Below are 13,698 nucleotides of genomic sequence, written 5' to 3'. Positions count from 1 at the left end.
GACTGATGTGAATGAAAACATTCAACAAGCAGGAACCACCTTGTTAAAAATGCTAGAGAAGTGATTAATGATGACTATCTTTCTGACTCATAAAACCCTGATGCTGAGGGGAATGTTTGTGATTCATAACCCAAATCCCTTTGGAAGTCACAAGGAAATAAAAAGGGCACATATATTTCAGTGTAAGCGCAATTTTTTTTTATTATTTACTGTATTTTGAATGTTGCTCATCAAACTTCAATGTATATTACTTAAATGTACTCTATTTTAATTGGAACTAATTAAGTATCAAAGAAAGAGAAGCTACTTAGAAAATAATTTAAAAATAGCTCTCAGGGAAAAAAGATTGAGATTAACATGTCCAGACTGCTACTGAGCTGGAGACTTAGCCCCAGCACTACCGTTTCCTCCCCTTTTGTGCTACTTGGCCCATGAGAGGGGAAGAACATGTGCTTCCCCTCTCGTGCACTGAGATGGGACATTTCCCCTCATCTCTGATCTGGCTACAGCAAAATCTGGAGCAAAGAAAGTACTCTATTCCTTCTTCATTGCTTCCAACCACTGAACTCTATTTATAAGAAGTTAAAGAAAAGTGAAGGATTAAAAGATTTTCATTTCAAATTCATTTTTAGGGTCTTGCATGAAGTATTCTCAGATTGTTGATTTATACAGGGGCTTTGGAGGTTCTACCAGCTTCCTTTTATCATGTCCTAATGAACCAGTTGTTTCTCTTCATGCTTTCTCTACCTTCACCTGGGGGATTAGCAGTTCCTGAGTAAGAACACTTCAGTTAGGACCCTCCTTCAGGTTTGAGGTTACTGTATGTTACTTACAAATGAAGAAGTAAAAAAACATCTCAAAAGCACCTTACTCCTCAAACCTCCTTTGCTTCATTTTCTAAAAACAATGGGCTCCTGCTCCTTCATGTCATTTCAGTGAAGAAGTTAGGCTCAGGGGAGCAATGGTGAACTTGGGTATCTTACCCCAAACTACCTTCCCAGTAGGGAAGTAGGGCTGAGTAGCAATCTCTTCTTTATTCCAAGGATGAGGCTTGTTGCAGGGTTAACCGAAGTGGAGGATGGAGAACTGTGCAGGACTTGTGACTGAGTGTGTTCAGCTTTCTCAGATTCATGATGACTATGCAGCGTGTTTTGCATCTCAGCATAGCAGGTGTGCCCTGACAGACACTTGGCTTGATAGGCTACCGAGGCAGCTCCTACTCACCTTGTAGGTTTGTCCCATTGCCTCACCACACTGGGTTGTAAAATAGTTCCTGATTGTAACACTTCTTACCTCACAAGGACCATGGTTGTTGAGTAGCTGTGAGTTGTGTTGTCGATAAAAAATAGTGTATATCCCAATTAATCGTAGTGCTTAAAGACAGTTCACAAAATAAGATTATGCAATGTGTAAAATAATTTTGGAGAATAGGTTCTTTAGAGCTCTCTGCAGGAATGGTTCTGGGTACTGCAGTATGATGAACTAGATAAAAGGAAAAACAGTTTCATCTGCTTTGAGGTTTCTGCTAGAGTAAAACCTAGGGATGAACAAACCTAGTGGGAGTGTTAAATGCCACCTAGGACCTGTTTAATCCTGCTAAATTTAAGGGCTAGCACGCTGGGCTACACCTGTGTGCTTTGTAAAAACACGCAGAGGTGACTTCAGGTAACATAGATACAGACTGCTCCCTAGTTATGCAAACTGGTCAAAACTTATCCCAGCTGTTCTGCTCTGCCTTTGGGTATCAGCTATCTCTCTCTACTGGCAAGGATGCCATCCATGCAGACTGGGACTGACTGCCTTTCCCCTTCCTGGCAGAGAGGGCACGACAGGAGCAAGCTCTCTGCTTTTCAAGAAGATTGTTTGAAAGTTCCCTTCAAGTGGCCTGAAGTTGTGTCAGTAGAGGTTCAGGTTGGATATGAGAAAGAGGTTCTTCCCCCAGAGGGTGGTTGGGCACTGGAACAGGTTCCCCAGGGAAGTGGGAGCACAAACCTGAAAGTTCAAGAAGCATTTGGATGATACTCTTGGGCACATGGTGTGACTCTTGGGGATGGTCCCATGCAGGGCTAAGGGCTGGACTCAATGATCCTTGTGGGTCCCTTCCAACTCGGCATAATCTGTGATTCTGTGATTCACACTCAGGCAGTGACCTTCCTGCTTGCTCATTTGTCTGTGCAAATAGGTACTGGCTTTCAGGAGTCACTGTGACTGTCTGTTTGATCTCCTTATGTTATTGTGTTTCTTAATAAATTTTTTTCTCAAAAAGCTCTGCAAGTTTCCTCTAGAATGAACTTCTGCAATTAGTCAGGGAACTAATTGGTCTGCTGCCTATCATAGACCCCAGAACTCTATGGCTGAAATGTCCTTGGCATCTCGGACACCAGACATACCTTAGCTTTCTGTTTGTTCAGGACAAAGCACTCCTGGGAAAACCCTTACTTTGTTTCTACAGCAGATTGTGTTGGGACCTCCTATGAGATTGTGCCCATGGATTTCCATGATTAAAGCCTGCTCTAATTCCCTTAGCCTCAGACTAGGAGAGAATACTTCTTGGCACTGTCCCACATAGGGGAGTGCATATGCACCCTCTTGCTGTGGAAATACCGAGGTATGGTGCAGGACTCATAGAAGTTTCCAATCCTAACACAGCTCTGAGACTTGTCTTTGTTTATCCTGCAGAAACTGGTGGGCACTGTGACTGGGCAGAGCAGCAGGACTGGGGACAGCAGCCTTTGTGAACCTTGATAGAAACAGTTTTAATCTGGGGGGAGGTGAGTAAGGAATATATGTTGCACGTACTAATAGGAATGAGCGAGATTTTAGAAAAATAAAACTCTACATGTCTCGGTGTTGCAATTTTTCTGCCAAAGAGATGGTAAGTGTTGGATAAGTAAACCCAGGTATTTATGTATTTAAATAGAACTTTAAAATACCCCAAAGATTTATCCAAGACAGTATAACTTCCCTCACCTGAAAAGAATGGAAATATTTTATTCTAGTGTTTTTCAAGAAAATTATGTCAAATTTCCTTGCCAAATCTCTAGATGACTTGCTGGGTAACATGATACTGTGAAAAGGCAAGAAAGTTTGTATGGCTATGCTTATAGGATGTGTTGTATTAATGCAAAACTATGTTAAGTATGCATGCTGGTTACCATTGTCTGAACTTGCCAGTGGGATGGGAAGATCTGTGAGCTGGAAATTTATCCTTAGAAAGTAAATTAAAACATGTAGCTGACATTTTTTTGCCTGCATTTAGGAGTTGATAAGAAGTATCTGATTCCATTGGGATATTCAAAGCTGACCTTGAGGCTGAAATTCCAATTAATCTTTCTGAAAGTCTAACAGTGTTTTTACTTTGGAGCGTGCACGTGCTTTCTCCATGTAAACCATTTTGCATACAAAAGTTTCGCTTTTCTGTCTGATCTGCACTCTTTAGCAATTACTGTGGGGTTTTTAATATTTTAAAGTAGGTAATGGAAAAGCTTGAACTTGTAAAAATATTTGGGTTTTTCATTTTTTTTTTTTTTTGCGAACCAGTATTTCAATTATTCATTTCCCAAGCTATTTTAATAAGTAATTACATGAAATGTATTGAATCCAGGTGGTTCTCTTTATCTAGCTTTTATATATGCATACGTGTTTGTACACACACCTATGTATACCAGTGAAATAAATAAATTGCAGTAAAACAACAGTGACTATCTAAATGAGGATAAACCCCCTTATATTTCAGTTCTCTGTCCCACTCTGAAGATACTCCATTAGCCTGCAGCATGGGATGAACTTAGCCTGATTTTTCTTCATGGTTTGATTTCATGATGTCATCATGGAAATCTTCTTGCCACCTGTTTTTGGTAGGGGTGGCTGCCTTGCACCCTCAGCCAGGGGGATTCCAAATGCCTGTTTCAGCCCTAAAATGTAAGTAGAACCATGTAACTGCTTCACAGCAGCCAGTGCCCCATCCCTCCAGTCTCAGTAGCTGTAAGCCTGGCATAAGCACACATGTACATATATATACATGTATGTATAGTGGTACATATATCCTCTGTTTCATAACTGACATCAAGGAATCCCACCTCAGCATATCCTGGAAGCTTGATACTTGGGCATATGTGCTCAGTAATGAATTGCTCTCTCAAAATAGTCCACAAGTGACAGAACAAACAGCTGCAGTAAATATCAAAATGTATATGATAATCACAGATAAAGGAAGTTAGAAATGCACTTGAAGATATCAGAATGCTCACTAGTTCGTTTTCCGTACAATGCTTTCTCTGTGGGCCAACATTAGGAGGCTAAAAAGCAAAGTAAAGATATTTTAGTCTGGTTTTCAACCACCACCCTCTTTATAACAAGGAAAATGCTAATTTTTCTCTATCTACTACTAAATTGCCTGTTTATAGGATCTTTACCTGCCTAGCAGGTTGCAAAGAGGTCAGACAAATGTTATTCTCTCTCTCTCAGGGTCACTTCTCCACTGAAGACTTTCATGTAGATAATGTAGCAATTGCTTGCGTTAATTTATGACCTTGAAGATACTCATCACTTGGAATGGATTTGGACTTGAGAAGCTTTTAGTTCAAATAGTCTTATAGCCCAGGAACAAAAGGGATGCTGATAAGAATGATTAATGAATTCAGTGAAGAAGTTTTTATGTAGTGAGAAAGGAATGCTCTTATCCCCCTCAGCCAGATACTACTGAGTACACCAGCTAATTTTAACAGAAATGTTTTTCTGATTCCTGAGTTAGTTACACATCCCTGAGAGACTGTGCTCTTTGCAGTCAGCAAACATTACGTAAGCAACACCAGGTTGGTTGCTCCACTGACTGGAAAGGAGCTGTGCCCATTTGCACCTGGGGGAATCTGGCACAATGTTCTTTGTGCCAGGGTTACCCCATGGGATGAAATGTGCACTGTTGAACAGAGCACGTGGGATTAAACTGGGATTTCATTAGTAGGGGAAAACCAGCATTATTTCCAAGCACAACCACTTATGAGCTACCCATGATGAGAAGAAGGCATAGCATTTTCTGTGGGGAAATAGAGATGTACAGCTATGATTAAGCTTCATGTTTGTTACTGTAATGCAAATCATTGTGGTAAACTTTGGCTTGTGATTGCTCTCCTATTTCTAGCTAAATTAATTTGATGTTTTATTAATTTATCCATATGAGGAGATCTAAAAATGCTGGCTGTTTGAACTCTGCTGCATGACTTTACTGCAAGTAACCTGCCTTCTTAAGCTGTAAAACTGATGGCTGTCTCCTGCAAACCAGGATTGGGTTCTCCTGGAGTTTCCCCTACCCTGTACCCACAGGCTGGAAGGAAGACTGTGTTCCTGCCTGCTCAGAGCAAGCTGCCAGGTGCTCTCCAAGCACATGTTCCCAGGGTAGCCATGGCCGAGGCCGCAGGTTATTAAGTATGGTGATTTACAAAAGGATGGGCTTTTCCATTTGGATTCCACTAAGACTCAGAGAAACAACTTTGGCAATGAATTAATGACACTTGGTAAATACTTGGTTAAATTTTTCTTTTGTTGTTTGCAGACTTTCTCACAGTAACGTCAGTGCACTTGGTCTACTCTCTGGGTTGGTGCTGGAAGTCATGCCAACCTGCAGCTGGCAGAGCCAAGACACGCCCTCCCCACCCTCTGCGGCTGCTCTGGTGCTGTACTGGCCCTTCACCTGTTCTATTGATAATTCAAAAAATAATGAAATTACATTTTAGTGACCACATGGTATCTCAAAATCAGCTGTGTACTTTCATTGCCTTTATCTTGGAAAGGCAACTAGCACCAAGAGCATGATCTGGTCATGTGGTGAACAGCAGACAGGTCCTGCGTGGTGAGCTACGTCCTGTGCTTGCTGTGTCCTGGAGCCACAGTTTCCATTGTTGTTGAAAGGAGGGGGAACATTGCAGGGATGTTGCTGTTATGAAGTCTCCTAAGGGTATATGTACACCAGTGATTGATTTTGTATAGCTACTTCTAGAAAGAAAAGCCCTCAAAACTTACACAAATCTTGCTTTCCCAGACCCTTTGCAGGGATGAACTCCAGCTCCTCCTCAACCTAAGCCATGATAGGGTCTGAATGCAACAGCTACAGCCTGCAGTTCTGCTGAGAAGGGCTGACTGATGAAGGGGTGAACCAGGTGCTGCTGAAGACCAGCTCTGCAGAACTTACATATCTCTCTTGCCATCAAGATTGCCTGTGGGCAAGAGGCTCTGTCTTGCCTGTCCTTGGCAATGCTTCACACACATCAGGAATACACCTGCACTGCCAAGACACGCAGCCATGGCCACAGTACAACCCAGAACTGGACACAGGGTGGAGAATGCCCATGGTATAAAGCAGTGCTCTCCTTGACTGGTACGCATGTTGCCAGTTGAATCCGGAGAGAATCTGCTGTGCTCACAGGCAGGAATCTACACCTCTCTCCCAGAACTGCACAGGGATCCAGTGCAAATAATCTCACCTCAGCACAAAGAGGGATGTTTTTGTAAAACAAGAGCAGTAAAATGCTCACAAATCTTCTTAAATGGTGAATAAAGGACCAGATCTATTGAAAGATTAATGCAGCACTATGGGAAAAACTGAATGCTGGGGGCTGTAATGGTTAAACAGTGTGAAATAAAATCCTGACAGGCCATGGAAAGTGGACTGGGAAAGGGACTATGAGGACAAGGATGTGTGAGGACCCCCAACTGTGAAGTACTGCTGCCCACTTTGGAGCCTGGAGATGTCTTTCTTGGAACTTTGACCCCCAAGAAGAGGGATGATCCAGCCATTCCCTCTTTACCCTGGCCTGTGTGACACCTCTTTTCTTCAATTCTTATTCTTTGGCCCTGGAGAAGAGGAAGTTATTGGAATGGAGAGCAAACTGCAAGGACTACCTAAAGCAGCATTGGTGGAATAGTGGGTTTGCCAGGTCATTGTCAAACAAACTTCTTCCGTCCCTGGTTTTCAGTGAGTGCTGGGTGTGCCCATTTGTGCTCTGCTGTCACCTGTACTCCTCTGCGCTTTCAGGTTTCCCCCAAGGCTGCCCACAGCTAGGAATGTGGGGCAAGACACAGGACTTGCTGCCCGAGCCCTGCAGGTGCCCACAGACTCCGTGCACATTGCTCTGCATGTCTAAAAGAAAGATCATGAGTTTGAAAACAAAAGCTGTTGAGCCTCAGATTAGCAGCAAACCCAACTGCTCCTGCAACCTTCCGTACAGCACCATCCAGTGACACCACCTGAAGCTGGATTTCCACAGCCACAAGCCAGTCGGAGCAGGGTTACCTCCAGCTCTGTTCTCCACAGAGGTCTTTCCAGTTACACTGCCTCGAGTGTTTTGTATGACAAGGCAGCATGAACTAAAAAGAAAGCAAGGAAACACTGAGGTTTCCTCCCTCTTTCCCCCTTCCACTGACTGGATTTGTGTGAACCTCCTGGAAACCATCCAGCCTTTGAAAGCAGCAGTAGCTTAGCCTCAAAAAGGGACCACAAGTATGGGCTGGCCATGGCTGATTGCTGCAGCATCTCTGAATGTGCCCTTTCAGTGTGGAAGCAGCAGTGCTGCTGTTGGGTTCGGTAACTTGCAGCATTTGCTATGGAAAAGAGAAGGAAAAGCCCAAGTAGTTTTTTTCTAAATCTACTGCATACACTGGCAAAGCTCTTCTCATAAACCCCACGGTAAAAATTACTCATTCCCACTTCCTCCTTGCAAAGAAATAATCTGATTCTTGGCTATTAACATGTAACTCTCTTCTGCACAAATTTGAAGCAACAATGTGTCTACTTTTTGCTAACAAATATAAAACCTCATTTTCATTAAAATCAAGACAAAATTTGTATATGAGGCGTTTTTACTACCTCAGCAGGAAATGATGCTCCTGGGTCTGACATGTGCCAATGGACTGGGCTCAGATTTAGCCGCTGAAATGTGCACTGCCCAAGAGATTAGACTATTAGACTATGTCTTACAGCCCCACTAATGAGCTCTTGAGCTTTTGGTGAACTTTCTGTTGGAGCCCACACTTCTTAACCTGGTGGGACTGGGGTCTCCTCCCAAAGCCACAAAGGGGTCAGAGCAGTGCTGCTGAGGCCAGCCCCTGCTCTCTTCTTCCACAGTGGAATTCTGATACATTCTGGGCATGGCAGGGAAACACAGAGTGGTATTCCATAGAGATCCCCAGGGAAAGCATGAAAATGAAGGGAGGGGAGGGGAGGAGAGGAGAAAGAGAAGGAGAAGGAGATGGGTGTTGCTGGATGGGGAGGAAAGGAGAAAAGAGGAGTGTAGCGGAGAGAGAGCCAATACCTGCCATGCCTGAGATGTTTAAAACAGTAAGCTGATAATGGCTAATAGAAGAACAAAAGCTAAACTTTCTGGTTTAGCCATGGATAATCTTCAAAGAGGAGCTACAAAATTTAAAAGGAATTAAGCTCTGGGAAATGTTAAATCTGGCACATCTGGTTTACAAAGGGGTTTGTTGCTTTTTTTTTCTGGATGCTGCTGTGTTTTCATTTTTTTGTCAGAGTGCCAAAGGCAATTCTCTCTGTCAAATGCAGACTCTTGACCTTCTAGTCAGGATGACAAGAGAGTTATCCCAGGGTGTGTCCACACCTGTCAGGCAATATTAGGCATGAAATAGAGCTGTCTGTCTTCTTTAGCTAAAATGGTTTCACAAATACTTCATAAATGCCTGTCTTCACAGAGCAGAGAATTGCCTGTATTATCTTGGTGCATTCAATATTGAGATTGATGACAACTGGGGTCACTGGTTAAACTGTCTAATCCTGACAAGCCGAGGCAAAAGGAAGAGGCAAGAGAGCAGCAGGATGGCTGCTTAAAATTACCTGTGAGAGAGATCAGTCCTGAGAGTAGGCAGGGCTAATGAGGAAACCAGCAGGTCTTTGCTGTGACTCATCCATCAGATCCCGCTGTTCAGGGACACTGCCTCACAGATGTGGCTGTACTTGAGGATCAACATTTGTGACATCGAACAGGTTTGCCTCAGCTCCCATAAAATAAAAGCAGAGCTTGCAACTGTAATTACAGCTATTATAAAAAGTCTAATGCAAGGGAGCAGTGTTCAGGAGATGGGAGCCAAATTGCCATTTAGGCAAAAGGCTTAGCTATAATGAAGGGTTATTAAACCAGAAATAAATTCTCTCACATCCACCCCACCACCCCTTTCACCAACTCCTTGTTGCCAAAGGGGACCTGAAAGTGAGCCTCTAGCACATCAGCCTTCATGTTTGTCTCTTTGCCCTGAGTGAAATGAAAATGGTGGAGGAGCAAAGAAGCTTAGCCGATGGCTGGCAGACACCGTAATCTGAATGTGCACCGGTTCTTGGCACACCCAACGGGTACAAAACCAGTGCTGGAAGAGCCGCAGCCAGCCCTCTTGGAGGAGACGCTATTACCTCCCTCCCTGTGCATGTGAGCATTGACTGGGCTATTCCGCTGCCCCTCACCAGTTAAAAGAGCAAAAGGGAATGTTTCCCACCACAATGTAACAGGTCTGTTTCTAAAAGTAATAATCGTTTGTTATAGGCAGCTGTAAGGTGCCTGCTATTTTCATATTTGTAAACCAAGCATGGCTTAAACTGAACTAGGTCATCAAGGGCAAGCAACTTAAGGCCTGAAGTGAAATGAAAAGAGAAGGTTATTAATAAGAAATTTCTGTAAAAAGGAAAAAGGGGAAAAAAATTCCCATGATGGTAATTTCTTTCTCAGTGATATTTTGTTCTTTTCCAGAAGCATCTGTATCAAGCAAAGAAACACCAGAAATTGGTGTCCTGATCAAGAAAAGGTAGAAATGTGTTAAAAACATGCTAGTAGGATGTCAGTGACTGGAGAAGCTGCAAGCAGGAGCAGTGAATTAAAACCCAAGGTGGGCATGTTATCCAACATCCTTTACTGCATGGTTAGTCCCCCTTCCCATGGGCATTTTCCCAAGCTTGAGTGCAGAAATCCTTTGGGGGTTGGAAAGACATGCTCTTGGTTTAGAGGAACACAGAGGAAGGCTGTAAGCCTGTGGGGGGAGGCAGCAGGCCTGCTAAGCCCCTAGAGCTTGATGAACATAATATATTGAATGATATAAGGCTGTTCCCGTGACAGCAGAAGCTAATTAACCATCCCCATAAACAGAGCAGTTTTGAGAAGCCGGGAGTTGACTGGAAAGATGATAAGCAGGATGGAATGTGCAAGGACAGGGATGTTGGCTGTGTTCACAATTGCAGGTGTTAGTACTCTGGTGTTTTGTAAAAATTATGTTTACAGAAAGTGTGTGGGGAAAATGTGGGTTAGCTGCCTCAATAAAGGAGGCTGCTGCGCTAACGCGGCAGACAACTCTTGTCTCAACTCTGTGTGTGTGTGTGTGTGTGTCTGCTTTTTCTATTGACCAAACCTAACCAATACGATAGATACCCCGCAACATAAGCCCAGCTCACATTTTCTGAACTGAGTCATGGTCAGTGGACAGAAAGTGGAAAGATGTCACTGGCCAGTTGCAGAGAGCGAGCCCAGCATCCAGCCTGTGCTTTCCGGCAGAAAGAGCAAGAATGCTGTGGCACAGGTGGAGCCTTATTGTATCTTGATATACTGTATCCCTCTGCTAAGTATCTCTATGCCTGAAAGGCAAGGCAAAATCTCAAAGGGATTTTACCCAGACTCAGCAACACCAGTTGCTTTCTGTTTCCCTAGTCAGAAAAGAGGAGCTGTCATCCAAAAACTGGCAAGCCGATAAACCAGGGAGCTTCCCCATCCTGTGATCTAGGAAAGCCTCCCCAGATCTCTGCCACCAAGGGGGTCTCAGAGAAGCCAACATGCATCAACTTGTCCTTCCAGCTACTCATGCCAGGTCCCCCCATGCCAGGGGACACCATTGAAACTGCCTCACGTCTACCTGCAGGGATGGACTGTATGGCTCCTACCAATGCAGTTTTCTACAGTTCCAGTTAGAGAAGTGGTATTCCTACCCTTTTCAAGCCCACATCAGAGCTGTTCAGCTCAGACTGATGCCTACTTGTCACCCACAGCTCTGTTGTCAAGGCAGAGCCAAGGCTGCTTACAAAGCCCATGCCCATCTCTGGTTCTCTCCCCCTGTATGCTGATCACTCTACCAGCAGATTGCCTTGTGGTGTGGAATCCTCTTATTATTTTTTTTCCTCTGGTGGGCATTTTAATAGCAACCCCTGATTTAATTCTTCTTCTGTAAGGTGGAAGAGTTCATTTAATTGTTCATTTAGAAATGGTCAGCTCTGCCTACCTTGCCTTCTTGTTTAGGCACGAAATATACTTCCTAAATGAAAGTGTGGGATCACAGGTCATCATTCTCTCATTTTGGCCCCCAGTCTAATGGAGTCCCTGCAGGAAAATCAAGGCAATACAAGTTGGAGCTTTTGGCTGTGCATGTTGCATGTTACATGAACAAAGATTTTCCTTTACCTTGCTTTGCCTATGTTTGCCATTTACATTTGTGTACTTAGGGGTATATGTATTTCACTGCAATTTTTATTTCCTGAGTGCAGCTTTGCACTGCCCCAGAACTGAAAGGACTTGCCTTACACTACATGAGAAGGGCCAATAGGGGGAAAACACATCTATTCAAAGCAGAGAAATTTCAGATTAAAATGCCAAGGCTGGTGGAGACCTTTTGATCTCCTTAGTCTGACTTTGGACTCATAGATTCAGCAGTGTGAGATCTGCCAGGGATCAGCCACATGCCTTTACTAGGCTGGGTCAGGAATCAGCAGAGTCTGCATGCTTCAAGCCATGGGCTGTGAAAGGAAATGTGAAAAAGGGTAGAGAAATAGAATTTATTGCTCTTTCTTCCAGAGTGCCCATGAAAATTAATGACCATTTCATTCACAGTTTCTTTCTATTACTGGTAGGGGAATCATAAAAACAAACCCTAGTTCTTTTGGCATGTCAGCGCTTGAGCTACCTCGATGTGTTTTCAGTGGTTCTTGCAAGACAACGTGGCAAGGCAAGCAGATATTTTAGGCAAACTGGTGGGCCATTTCCATAACTAAAATTGCATGTTGCCTGCAAATATTGAGTCCTTCCTTTATGGCTTCAGTAGAGTACTACTGCAGAATTTATTTTTGAAATAAAATCCTATCTATGTCAAATACAGTGTCTGACTGTAATCTGGCCAAAAGCAACCATCAATATCATAGCAGATAAGAGGCAATTATAGGTTGGAAGGCACATACAAAACCCTCTAGAAAATATATTTAGAAGCTCAAGATATAAACATACCCTTCTCTTTCCTCTTTATTATTTTACAGTCAAGAATTTTCCATGCAGGGAATATATTCTAGTCCCTTTTAACTGCAGTGCTATGATGAGCTGTACACCAGCTTTTTGGCTTCAAAACATCTATAAGTCTTGTTTCCCTCTTTGCAACTTCATCAATAAATAAAATTAAAGGGCTTTCCAATCCAGGTGTTTTAGCACTGTGTTATTTACCTGTCTAAACATAGGCACCTGAGTTGGAAGGTGAGAGAGCTGTACCCTGTATTATACATGTCCTGTGAGTAAAGTGGGAGTTTGTTTTCCATGTCTGCTGGGAGGTGATTTTCCTCCTGGACAGTGTAACTTCCCCAGTATAGGTAGGCTATTGTTAAGCAGACAATAGGTAATTGTCTACCTACCAGCTCACCTGTCCAAGCAGCACTCACCTCATTGCAAAGATTAAATACTGTTGCCAAAGATTTTCCTGAAGAGGAAGATGGGCACGCCTGCCCGTAACCTGGGATCTCCTCTCCTCCCCCAGGTTGCATCCTGCCCCCAGGATCCTTCTTGATGCCAGCAAGTCTGAGTCAGGTAAAAGCACAGAGCTTAAAAATGATGCAGTCAGCTGTTTCCTACTCTGCTTATTAGTTGGGTGTTTAGTTTGGATCCAGCTCATCACTCTTCACGCAGGAAACTCCCATTGACTTCACTGGGAACTCTGTCTGAGCAAGGACTTGTGAGCAGGGCTTCTTGATGGAGGATGGCAGGACAGGACTGAGAGCAAAAGTACTTGGCTCCTACCAAATCAGACATTGACAAACAACCATTCCTGATTTTTAATAGCGGGTCTCAAGGGACTTTACAAATGTAAGATGTATTATTATCTCTCTAGTACAAAAACTGGTTACCAAAACAAAAGGGTAAAGCTAGACAAGGTGGTGTTTTAGGAATTCCTCGTGGCAAAGTGTCATAATATGATGCAAACTAGGCAAATGTAGAAATACAAAGGATGCCACACTTCTGGGAAGAGTTTTAAGGAACAACTGCTAGCACACCTCTCCTATCTTGCTTTCCTTAAGTGCAAGTTGGCATCACTATTCATGACCTATGTTGTTTTAGAGCATTCACTCTTCTGAGACTGCACCTGGTTTTTCTCATGGTATGACAAGAAGAGCAGCATCAGGCCTGTGTGTCACCAGTATTCCTGCTCCTGGCCCTTCTTCTGCACACTTGCAACAGCAAAGCCAGACCCAGTTTACATTGACTCCGTGTCCAAGAAAGTCTAACCAGGCTCATGTAAGTCTTGAATGGGGCAGGAGGAGGAGGAGGTAACTCTTCTCAAAATTTATTATTAAGGTCTGTAAGCTCTGATCTCATTAAGGCTGCAGTCAGTGCCATGTCAGATGATGGCAGTCATACTGAGCTGTGCGTCACTGCACTACCAGTGTGAGTCTCAAGCTTCAGT

Source organism: Manacus candei, unplaced genomic scaffold, assembly GCF_025592945.1.
Source record: "Manacus candei isolate 608988 ecotype Guabito, Panama unplaced genomic scaffold, ASM2559294v1 h1tg000028l, whole genome shotgun sequence".
In the NCBI taxonomy this organism is placed as follows: Eukaryota; Metazoa; Chordata; class Aves; order Passeriformes; family Pipridae; genus Manacus; species Manacus candei.
Note: the sequence above shows the minus strand (reverse complement) of the source record.